Below are 12,189 nucleotides of genomic sequence, written 5' to 3' on the forward strand. Positions count from 1 at the left end.
TCTTCTCTCACCTGCGCGTCGGTTCTCGCGTGCTACCTGGAAGCTCCGCCTACTGGTCGCCCGGTCATGCTGGCGAGTACTCCAACGTCCGACGTGGTGGGAAACGAGGGGGAGAAGACGACCAGCGCCAGGTCTTCTTTCCCGTTCCCTTCGACCCTCGGACCTCCGCCGCGGAAATCGTTGATAGCGCGATAGATAGCCCCCGCGCGTTCTCCGCTAATCCACGTATTCGATTCCGCCGAACTTTATTAAGAGGTCGACGCGACGAACGACAACCCCGACCGAAAAAAAAAAAAACCGGGTGGCTTCCTCCGCGGCGTTAATCGTCCTCGCGGGCGGGGAATCGGCGAGGCGCAGGTGCTTCGAACGTATCGGCGTTTCCAGACGGAATTCTCAACCGGCGCGGATTAATTATCTTCGCGCGAGGCGGCTAAAAATTATCGCGTCCGCGCGGACGTGACGGGCGCGGCTATTATTTCGCGTGACGCGTAGATCGCTTGATCGGTTAATTAACAACTCGGTACCGCGGCACGGCGCACGCGAGATGAACGTCCGGGCAGCGTTCGGATGTCTCAAAAATTCAAATTGCCCTCGCCTGTTTTGCAATTAAAATCGCGCGATCGCGTGTCCGTTTGACTTACGGCACGTGACAGATTCACGGATACTTGGCTTCGCCCGGGAGATTAGCTCGTGCGGTATATCTTCACCGCGTCCCAATCGCGACGATCTAATCGATCGCGATTAGAATCCCGCGGAGTACAAAGGCCGTTCGCGTTGTTGCGTCATTGAAAAATAATCATTACGAATTGTGGTCGCTGAAATTTTTACGACTTACAGTTCTTTTTATTCGGCAACGAATTTACAACGATTTACATTTATCGAGTAAACTCAGCCAAGTAAAAATTAATAAACCCTCCGCTCTCTTCTTCGCGCAACGAAAAATTAATACTTTTATTAATAATAGTAAAAAAAAAAAAGAAAAAAATAATACGGATCTACGTGATAGGGTACATCAAATCGCTTTGTTATTAATGAGTTAATTTGCTGATCGGTTAGTTTAAGCTGTGGGATTTAGTTTCCCAAGCGAAATGCAGGAAAATACTTTTTAAAAACATCGTCTATGCCTGGTCCATGATCTAGGGTACCATCGCGCAACGTCCATTTTACCTCGGCGTCCAGGTGCAGACGCCAATAGGCACTCTCTCGAGCGGCCGTGCGCGCGCACGAGATATCTGTTGTTAGATTTGATTCGGCAGACCATCTTACGAGAGTAGGAGCAAGCCGAGTGCGTCGGCGCCGCTGTCGGAATCGCTCTCTATTGGCTGCTCTCTCCTAGGAGAGAGGCAAAGGTACCGCATGCTCGCTCGAATCCGTCGTAGATAAGCGCCAAAGTGGAGGTTGCCTCGCGATAACCTTCGCCGCAAACGCGATGCTGAACTCGGTTTGCCGAACGTCAGCTCTGAGCTTCCGCCAAGAAGCTCCGCGGATCTAGGCCAATTTTTCGCATCGCCGCTCGCTCGTTACAGTCCTTTACGTATACCCTTTTTTATGGCGCGATAAATAAAACTGTCTCTTTAAATTGCACCCCCTTCGATTCGTCGTTTCGAATATTACGAGCGAGATATCGATTAATTTTCATGCGGTCTATTAACAAATGACTGTGACTATAATTGAAATGAAATATACGACAGGCGTAATACATTGATAATGTAATGTAATATCGAAAGACGTCGGGTGACTGCGACTGGTATAATAATTGTTCTGGCTCGAGTCTCTAGGTCAAAAAGCAGACGGCGATATCGCGGAACGGTGGGTTCGGTTGGAAATTAAATATAATGATCGGAAATGAAACGCGCGCGTATCAAACAACTTTAATTATTCCATCTCGGTAATGGAGTAACAAAACGGCTTGTAATTGTCGCGTTACTATCTACAGATATAATTTTACGCAACCGAGGAATGGTGCCTCGGAAAACGGGCTAATTATTTATTTTGCAATGCTCTGTAGTTCGTAAAATGATTTTCAATGTTCACCTTTTTTTTCAAGTATTTATTAATATTGATTAAATTTTGTATTTTTTTTTTTTTTTTTTTTTTTTTTTTTTATTAATAAAGAATATTTAATGAAACTTAGTATCTCGGTTTTAAATATAGGAACAGTGTGCTTTCCTCAGGGTTTGTTAATTTCGTAATCTTAATTTTTATGTTGATATGAACGCGAAGCTTATTCCAAGGTGCCTTGTATTAGCCTCTTGCCATGACATTTTTGTTTGATACTCGGCGTACTTACGCGTATCGTCTCAACGGAACGATTAACGTGTTGCTACACTTCGCGGAGATAACGTTCGCAATTAACGCGTGGCGAGTTTCCTCAATAACATGGTTAATCACGATCGATCCACCGCGTCATCAACTGCGCAAGAGCTTTAGCCGCCGTTATCGGCAATTTTGCTTCGTTATATGTACACTGAATTCGATAGATAATTGATAATTCGTGACTCAACCTCGTGCAATATAAAACCGAAGACGGGATAATTTAAATTAGATTTCAATTCGAATTCATCGTTTGCTAGCAAGTCTGACAAATTTACAAAAAAAAAAAGAAAAAGAAAGAAAAAAAAACCCGGCTACTACGACATTGAATTTCAGTTTAATTCAACGTTCCGATTCGAAACCAATTGAATTATTCATCGCGGTGTTCTTGCAATTCAAACGCCAGACTAACTCGCTCGGTGACGTGAATCGCCGCATAGATCACGATCAAGGAATTCTTTTTCTTTTTCTTCTTTATTTCCTCCCCCTTCGTTTCTTGACCCACGCGATGAATGCATGCGCGTATATCTTGGCACAATGCAGACGAAATTAGCATCGCAATGCACCGACGCTGCCGCTAGAAAACTGGGTAAACAGCTGTGCGAACAATGCGAGCGCGTTGCGACTTCCTTCACCCTGCCTCGCCGTCTCTTCTCTCTCTCTTTCTCACTCTATTTTCTTTACTTCGTCCCCTATTCTTCCCTTCGCAATCAGCCTGCCTGTACTATAAAGCCCGCGTGATAACGATTGCATCGAGGTTACGAATACGAACGCATCGCGCCTACAGAAAAGAAAAGAAAAAATTAAAGAGTTCCTCTCGCGAGGGTTGATCGCAGATTTCTCGAGAGCCAACCAAATAATCACCGGTAACTCGCTGCTTGAAAAATCCACCGACAATTATCGACTGATAAAACGGCGAAAGACTGGCGGCACAAAAAGATTGACATTATCGGCGAATAATTTAGATATTTAAATTAAAAGAATAATTTGCGAATAAAAGTGCGGAAGAAAAATATATCAGCCATCAAGTAATAACGTAACGTTGCCGCGATACTTGGCGAATAAATATGTACAAATTTTTGCGATCATCTTCTTGGATTACGCTCGTGAATTATTGTAACGTATCTGTGAAACGTATTCTATACGCGCGTATCGACGTATCGAGTGAATTAGATTAAACGACGCGGCAATTAAAAATACATTAAACAAGTGTTGCAATCTTTTTAGCACACATTCCTCGCCTTCATTAAACCGACTCCCGACCGTCACGGAAAGGTAAAAATATGTCGCAGTGCAATTGATAAAGTACCAGTCGCCAGCCGCGATATGATGCAATTTGTAGCTAGACGGGGTATAATTATGGAGAGGAATAACGATACCTGAGAATAGAAACAGACAATTAGACCGCAAATGGAGCTAAAGTAATACTTATCATATGTGTCAAAAGACCTTCTAATGCATTTTTTTTTTTTTTAAAGCCTCCAATTGAAACTTTTCGCAAAGTAAATTCCTCGTGCACGTATCGTTTATATATATAAAAAAGGGTTTTAAAAATAAATTTTCCAGGTATTAAGTAATCGTTTTTAAGCGTTGCTTTATTATTGCATAGATAAGTTATTTGATAAACATGCGTGAAGTAACATCTTCATTACGAATAAAAAAAAGAAAAAAAAAATGTGATTTATTTTTAATGCAGTCGGCATTACGACGAGTTGTAACATTGTTAAGAGCCCAATTGAATATCTTTCGACGAGACAAATTACCTACTCGAGAGGTGCTCCGCGCGCTTAATTACTATTGCGCTTGTAGAAAATCGTGATTACTTTCGATGCCACGAGGATACCGAATGACTTTCTCGAAATGCTCCGCTCGAAACGGTGCACGGCTAATTAAAATCCGCAATTAACATCGCGTTCTTTGTCGACCGTGTCAGGATACGACTTAATTTGCCGTGCACAAATTCGCGATCCCAGGGATTAAAGTAATATCGATAAATTCGCAGTTAATATTGTTTGCGCGATTGAAGTTAATATTGTGCCGAACGAGCTCGTCGTTAGTCGTCACGAACTGCGAATACTAATACCGCAAGCGGTAGCGTTGTAATTGCACCTGGATTCGCAATTGTTTTATACATCACCTGCGGAAAAGGTTTGCCGTTTTTAGACTTTCTAATATTTACACGCCCGGGGAGGTATGAATATCGAATATGCGGGTAATTTTGAAAATGGACAATGTTAATTTAATCACGCGAGACGATTAAAATGAACAAATTAATTAATGCAAAATACTTTTATGACACACAGAAATTTTTACGTGCGAGATGAGCGACAAAAGCATGCACGAATGTCCTTTACGCGGTGCAAGGCGTCGTTAAAACTCGAGGGTACAATTCACTGAGAAAAAAAATGACGAAAAAAGAAAAAAAAAAAGAAAAACTAAATTACAAGTAATATACAATATAATTCTTTTTACTGACGGGAAGTAGAAAAAAAATATTCGTTGAAATAATGAATGTTACGTTTGACAATGGTCGTTCGCGAAAGTTTCCTTCGCACGATCGTCCCGTTATCGCGACACGGTCATCCCGTTTTCTCGCGTTACGAAGCGTTCGTGTAACGTGCAGTCGCTTTGCCGCTCGCATCCGCAAAGTGACAACTACCGTTCGGAAGGAAGGAGGCGGCTTCCTCGGTAAATATCGGCGAAACGACGGGAAAGTGACGTCGTGTCGGGCCGCGGGAAATTTCGGGAGACGCCCACCCTTTTGCGAAGGCATGGTCGTTACGGCGGGGTTCTCTCTTCTCGCTGAGAAAGAGGAAAAATAAAAATGACACCGTCCGCGTGACGTTAACCGATGTCACTGCGGCGGGTCCCGTCTTTGTACGCCGCGGAAGCATGAATGAAGGTTCGCGCTGCGGGACTTTCCCGCCATATCGGTCGACGAGGATGCGCAAAATCTCTCTCCTCGGAAACCTCGACCGAAATCGAGACGAAGAGGAACAAAACTACACGCGATCTCGCGCTGAGAGTACAGTGAACTGAAAAAGTCCAGATCGTCGAACACGTACCACCCTACCGTGGGATTTAATCTCGCCTCACCCGTCGTTCGCTTATCATATTCAACGATAAACTTTAAGCAAACTTATACATCTAGTTTCTAAATAACATGTACAATTAATATTACTGCTAATTTTTTTTTTTTTTTTTTTTTGTGGTAAACGAGATTTACGATTTCTTAATATGAGAGCGTAATTATTTTTTTCATAAACAATTTGCGATTCGAAAGAGATACGGGATATCTTCAGAGATTTTAAGCCTCTTAGACCGGAGTGTACGCGATCTGTTCCTTTTAACCGAGGACGAGGACGTTCTTTGTTGCGCGTAAGTGCCAGTATTGCGTCCTGATGCGTGATGCGTGATACCCTCTCGTTGCCCGCCGCAGCAGGCAATAGAGATCGGCGGATCGGCGTCGACGTTACAGCGCCGCGCTGCGAATCCACGTTGCTTTCGCAACTCACGGGAAGTTTCGCAATTCTACCATTGCCCGGACGGTCGAGAACGATTCGTGTTACCGCCCATCGTGCCAATTCCGGACGCCCTCGTTCTCCAGATCCCGCGTGTGTGACCGGAAATCTCAAGGGAAGCATCACGCTACTTTCCCGAGATGAACTGTATCTCGGACGGGGGAGAGATCACTCGCGATTGTTCATCTCGCACGTCGCGGTCGATTTTAGGCATTTCTTGCGGTCGCGTTCTCCGAAAACGCTTGGTGAAACGTTCGCCCGAATTAGGCCACTCGGTCAAAATTCACTATCTTTATACGAAGATCGAACTGCAGATTGTGCAATATCTCTTCTTATATTTTATATCTCCACAGACTTGATATAATAAACTCAAAACCTACATAACGCGATTCGACGTTCAATATTGAGTCTTTTAGGATCGCATTATAATATATGTATATACGTCACTTTTTTTTTAATATTAATACCGTCAGCTTTTTAATACACATAATCATGTCATTAGGAGAGAAATCGAGCCGTATATCTCGGGCACGGAGGCAGGTTAGTCAGCTTATTAGCGGAGATTTATTAAATTCCATCGAGAGCAGCAGCATTTGAGTTCTATAGGAAAAAAAAAAAAAGCTTAAAGAGGATGGAGTGGGCAACGATTTCGATGATAATTGCCGCTCGTTAATGCAACGGCATTCCGTAATAAAACACCGCGGCGCGGCGCGCGATCGAGATTTGTCTCGGGTTGTAGCCCTTAATCTCACACCGCGATCCGCCGAATCGCTCTCGAACGAAACTACCGTTGCAGGTGCAGAGCGGGAGCGCAATAACAAGCTCGGCGAGCGACAGCCAGGGAAAACGTCAAGCGCCAGCGAGGGGAATAATTAACAAGTACAGTGTAATTATCGATCGCACGGGGCGTGTGTGTTCATAACGTCCAGTTTCAATTTCTCAATTAATTTAATCCGATGGGCTATATCGTGCGAATATAATTGCGATTTGACGAAGTCCCGTCCGTTCGAAGACGCTTACGAATACGGTAACACGCGCGACGGTGTGCGACGTAAAATGTAAATCCGCGAGAGGTTATTTAAACGATGGACCTAGCAAATAATAGACAAGTCCCTACGTCGGTATAATTTGTCTCTAGTAAAAATTGTAAATAAATTTTTTTTTTCATTTCTTAATTAATTTTTTTGATAATAATAAAATTATATTGCAAACGATAGCGTAATAAAAATGAAAAGTAAGCGCTACCGACTGGAAAATCATTTTGCGGCAGTATATTTCTCTGCCTCCAGTATGAGATCATTTTAAACGAGATTATAAGATGCAAGTAACTTGTTTTATTTGTCATACATATAATGTATAATTGTCATATTTTGTAATATATTGCACGCTAAATTGGCTCGCCGTTACATATTTACGTAATTATAACTTAAATATTCTCAAAAATGTGATAACGATATTCAAAATACGTACAATCTTCCTGGAATGATGTAATCGCGACGTTGAAATCACGAATAAATTTATTATTACATTTTACGGCGTAACAACCGTTAATTCCCCGTACCAGAGGGTACGAGCCATCGGTGATGACCGGTTTCCTGTTCCAGCCTTACGAGGAGATACCGCCGTCGAGATGCTTTGCTTCCTTATCTTTGTTACGCGAGGAGACTCAAAGTCGCGCCGTACAAATTACATTCCCGCTTTATCTCGGCGTTACACGCTTACCATAAACGCGAAGGGATATGGCATTTTTCGTAGCAGGTGTATGTTAAATCGTTCGCGCATACGACCAGTAGGAGATTTAAAGGCAGGGCGGCGGGGAGGGTGGAGACAGAGCGGGGCGGTAGCAATTAAGATACGAGTAATTACGAGGACGCGCGAAACGGGGATGCTGCGGCTATGGAAGGGAGTAAGGAGGGAGGAAAGGGGTGGAGGAAGACGAAATACCGGCGCGTCGTCTCGTCGTTTTCCCGTTAGCTCCCGAGAGATCCGCCCGAGCCGACCCGTCGCACTACTTGTCGCGTGTCTTGCGTATACACGCGCAAGCTTTTGCGAGCAGTTGCAGATTTCGTGCGCCCTTCTGACAAGTTCCCTTTGACAAAGCTGCTGGCGTGCGACGTGTAAAGTATACGTCCAGCCGAAAAGCAGGTTTCACTCTTATTCTCTTTACTTGTGATTATTTTTGGTCATCGCGGTTCCCGGTGTCTCTCTCTCTCTCTCTCTCTCTTTCTCTTTCATTTTCTTTCTTTCTCCCTAAAATTATGTATCGACGCCGGTGTACGTGATCGCACGCCGATTACCCGAGATACGAGAACCGGGCGTATCTCTCGGATCACGAATATTAGATCAGTTCAATGCCGGGAGATCGATAATTACCGCACGCGAAAATTTATGCGGGAATTAAGTTAATTGAAGGCGCGTGTTCCGGCGACGTTAAAAATTTAATGTCCGAGCGATAAGGCGCGCCAATTAAAATATAGTTTGCGACATTATAAAATCTATCGGCCGTAAATCATCTATCGCATTTCGAAGACATTTAATCGGCAAAATACTGCGCCGCCCGACGAAAGTTCAGGCTGCCGCTTACGAACGGAAGTCAGATAGCGCGCGTGCTACGAAGAAACAACTCCGGCGCACCGTGTGTCGACTCGAATTCGTACGTAACGTTTCACGGGGAGATGAGCCAATCGTTGGATTCGTTGCGCAAAAATGCCTCCCTACTTCTCTCATTTGAATTTGTAATCTTTTATTCGCGCACGAAACCAGCGGGGGCTGACCACCTGCGCTCCGTCATTTGCCGCCAAGATTAAGTAAGAAGTTTCGTTACGGCCGAAGAAACGTGCAGCGTGCACCGCTGTCGAAAAGCACGTTCCTTGAAATTAATATCGATTTAATATCTGTATTACTTCAGCGCAAATTCGTGTATTTTTTTTTAATGCGGCTTTTATTGGGTGGGAAAAAAAAAAAATAGTGACATCTACGACTCTGTTGAGAATCGCGTAATCGATAATTTAGAAGGAAATTAAAAAAAATATAATTATTATTTACAAATATAAATTATTTTATCACGTTGCATCAACTTTATCAAATACGTGTGTAGAATATAATTTAATAGAAAAAAAAATTCCTTTATTAAAGATCGCATATAAAAAGCGTAAAGCGGATTTGATCGATCACTCCTTGCCAGATCTATCAGAGAAATGAATGATCCATCCGTGCTGTGCTTGAAATCGGTCAGAGACGCGTGCGCGAAGGATGCACCTAAGGATGCATCAACCGGAACGTAGCACCCGACACACGTTCGCGCGCGAACACAACCGACTTCCCTTCCCCTAGGCAAAAAAGGTAAGCGGATCTGTCATTGGCGTATGGTTAATATTTCCGGCGATAGTGTCGGCGTAAGCCGTAAAATATGCCCCGAGTAATTTTACTCCGAAAGTTTAATCATCCCTTTAAACCCGTCTGCTCGTGAACGTTTACTTTAAATTTATTCTCGCTTGATCGCTCGGCAATCTTTCGTCTAATTCAATTTTAATATATGTACACGAACAGGTTATTTGTAATTAAATGAGTAAAGAAATTTTTTTTTAATTTTCGGCAGTTATTTTTTTTTTAGAAAATACATTTTAAAAAATTATTACGACATTGCGAAAGGAACGTACTTGAAAATAATTAACGCGACGTTACCGCAGCTCGTGAGAGCGTAAACCGTTTCGTTGTTAAAGGAAATAATACTACGTAGTGATTTTTATTAGGGAGGAAACAATCCATGATTACTTGGCAATCGTTTTAATCGTTATTAACAAATAATCTTACCTGCGTGCATCAGATTAAAGAATGATTACGCCAATGTTCGTTGAGCACGTGACTGGGGCACACGCCGGCACGCGCCACGTTTCTCACGGAGAGCACGCGCCTCTCGCTTACTTCGCATCTCGCTCCCTCCCTCAATTTCTTACTCCCGCACTTTGTTTCGTAACTGCTTCTCTTCTTTTTCTCTCTCTCTCTCTCTCTCTCTTTTTTTCTCACTCCGTATCTCGCATAATTTCTTTTTTGTTTCCTTTCTGCCAAATTTAGATACATTTTTCTCCAATTCTTTTTTTATATTACTTTTTAATTTCCTCTCCCGCCGCGGTTTATTTTCAAAGTGCAACATTAAGCTTGCTTTAAATTTACTTTAATCGTGACAGATTAAAAGAAAAAAGTCGCTTTATAATTTTATACGTCGTATATTACTCCGGATGGAGTTTTTATCGTTAGGAATTATTATAATAGGCAGGACATCGATTTTTATGTACAATTGTTTTTATTAATGGCGAGTCGCAAAGAGAGAACGAAACGTTTGCACCGACCCGAACGCGGGATAAAAATTTCAAACCCGGAAAGAGGAAGTACTAAGTCGCGCCACTAATGAATGCAAAGAGATGACCGAACGTGAAAGTGTGCTGCAAGTTCTAACGAACGTTTGTCGGATTCGACACAGGCGTGTCATTGTCGTATGAAAATCCTCGCTTCACGGTGCGATATGCATTATTCAATAAGCTGATTCGCGAGAAACACGTGACACGTTCTCTATGCCATTTAAGTATAAAAGTACCCACCGCGTGTAGAATTTTCAAGAGGGACATGTCCAATCCGACTTTAAAGAAAAAGAAAAAAAAATTTTATTCTAGGTGTTGATCTTGACAATTATTATATATTAATTATTTTTAATAAACGCGTGTGCGTAAAAATAAAAAAATTATAAATAATAAAAAATTAGATCGTGCACCTGCTTAAAAAATTTTGTCGGCAATTACTTTCGTAAATTTTTCGTAGTAAATTATTACCCGAGATTACAAGAATGATGGGATCGACAGTTAAGCCGATTTTTGATGAGCCTCTATGTAGGGCGATATACATACATATATTCGTTCTTTGACGTCACGACGGTGCGTATACGCGCCTCGCGTGCGTATGCGAGGCGAAAGAGCAGCTGCCACGGCCCAACGGTCGTATACGCCCGCACACGCTTCGCGGAGAATAGCGATTAAATAAAACGAGAGAGAACCCCGTACGTGTGAAGGCGGGTTAATGTCTTACCGGTAGCTCGGAAGCTTCAACGATACGCTACAACAAAACACTTTAGTTACAAATTGGACGTGTACAACTGCGAAGCGCCAACTATTTTCGGGGCGTACTTATATCACATTTTTTAATTTTTTTTTAATAAATAAATCGAGAAACGCGGCATTATATACCGTGCGATCGTGACTGCCGGATTCGACCGAATCCTGAAGTCCGTCCAGTTAAACTGCTCACATTACGAGAGAGCCGGTTAAAAGTCGGTGTATCGTGGACGGGAACATCTGGTGCAGGTAATGTCATAGGTTGAGGACTAGTAAACGCGCGTTCATCCCCTGCAGGGTGATTAAATGAAGCATCACGATTCACGGAGGAGACCAACCGTGAAACGCCGCCGCACCCCCGTACCGTTCGAGAACTTTAGACAAAGAACGCTGGGTTAAAAGTTGTAGAGTCAAATAAATTATAACGTCATTTCTTCAGTCGAAAGAGAAGAGAGCGAAAGGTGGTTGGTTCGTATTGTACGTGCACAAACGAATCGAATTATTCGAGTAATTAGCTATGAATTTTTTTAGCATTAAATTTGATGAAATTTAATTTCGTCAATTAGCCTTAGCGTTTGTCGATCCGAACTGTAAGACGTCACGCTCAAAGGCAGGTATAAAAGAATAATTATCGCGATCCCGGGTATATTACTTTTGCTTACTCGGGAAAAGCGTTCCTCGTACATGTGTCGTCGTTTTACAACCGGTCTCTCGCTAAAATTCGATATTATCTTTACATTTACCCACTCATGACCCGAGTGGTTTTATTGCCACTAGAAACGTCTCGAGGAATAATATAACGTACATGCACGTCAAATGAGTAGCGCCTAGTCGTAAACTGTGTCTACTCTTAGTATTTACACCTGTGTCCCGGCCATCTACACCCCACATCTACCTTCGTTAAACGTATTTAAACGTTCATTAAATCAAGCGCGGTGTGACGTATTTAAAAAAATGAACCGGTAACACCGTTGTCTAATCTAATTCTTCCCATATATCTATCAGAAGTTCAAACCGACGATTAAAAACTTTCGAACGTACGCAATCACCAATTATTATTAATTCTTTTTCGTATTACAAAATTAAAAAAAAAAGTCGATGGTGTTGGGTTCATTTGCATTAGTCTCAATTAGTTCTCAATTAGATTAAAATTTTTTTTTTTTTTTTTTAAATCCTGCATGCACCATCGATTCGTAAACGACAGAAAGAATCGAACAGATTATATAATGCACATAATTAGTCACGCTAAT

At 42.4% G+C, this 12,189-nt stretch overlaps 1 long non-coding RNA gene across 1 annotated transcript in view; it reads left to right on the plus strand.

Moving 5' to 3' along the window:
• Positions 1-12,189, plus strand: part of LOC139109296 (uncharacterized) — a 111,446-nt gene that overhangs the window by 57,382 nt on the left and 41,875 nt on the right. The window lies entirely within an intron of this gene.

The sequence above is a fragment of the Cardiocondyla obscurior genome, linkage group LG17 (assembly GCF_019399895.1).
Source record: "Cardiocondyla obscurior isolate alpha-2009 linkage group LG17, Cobs3.1, whole genome shotgun sequence".
Lineage (NCBI taxonomy): Eukaryota > Metazoa > Arthropoda > Insecta > Hymenoptera > Formicidae > Cardiocondyla > Cardiocondyla obscurior.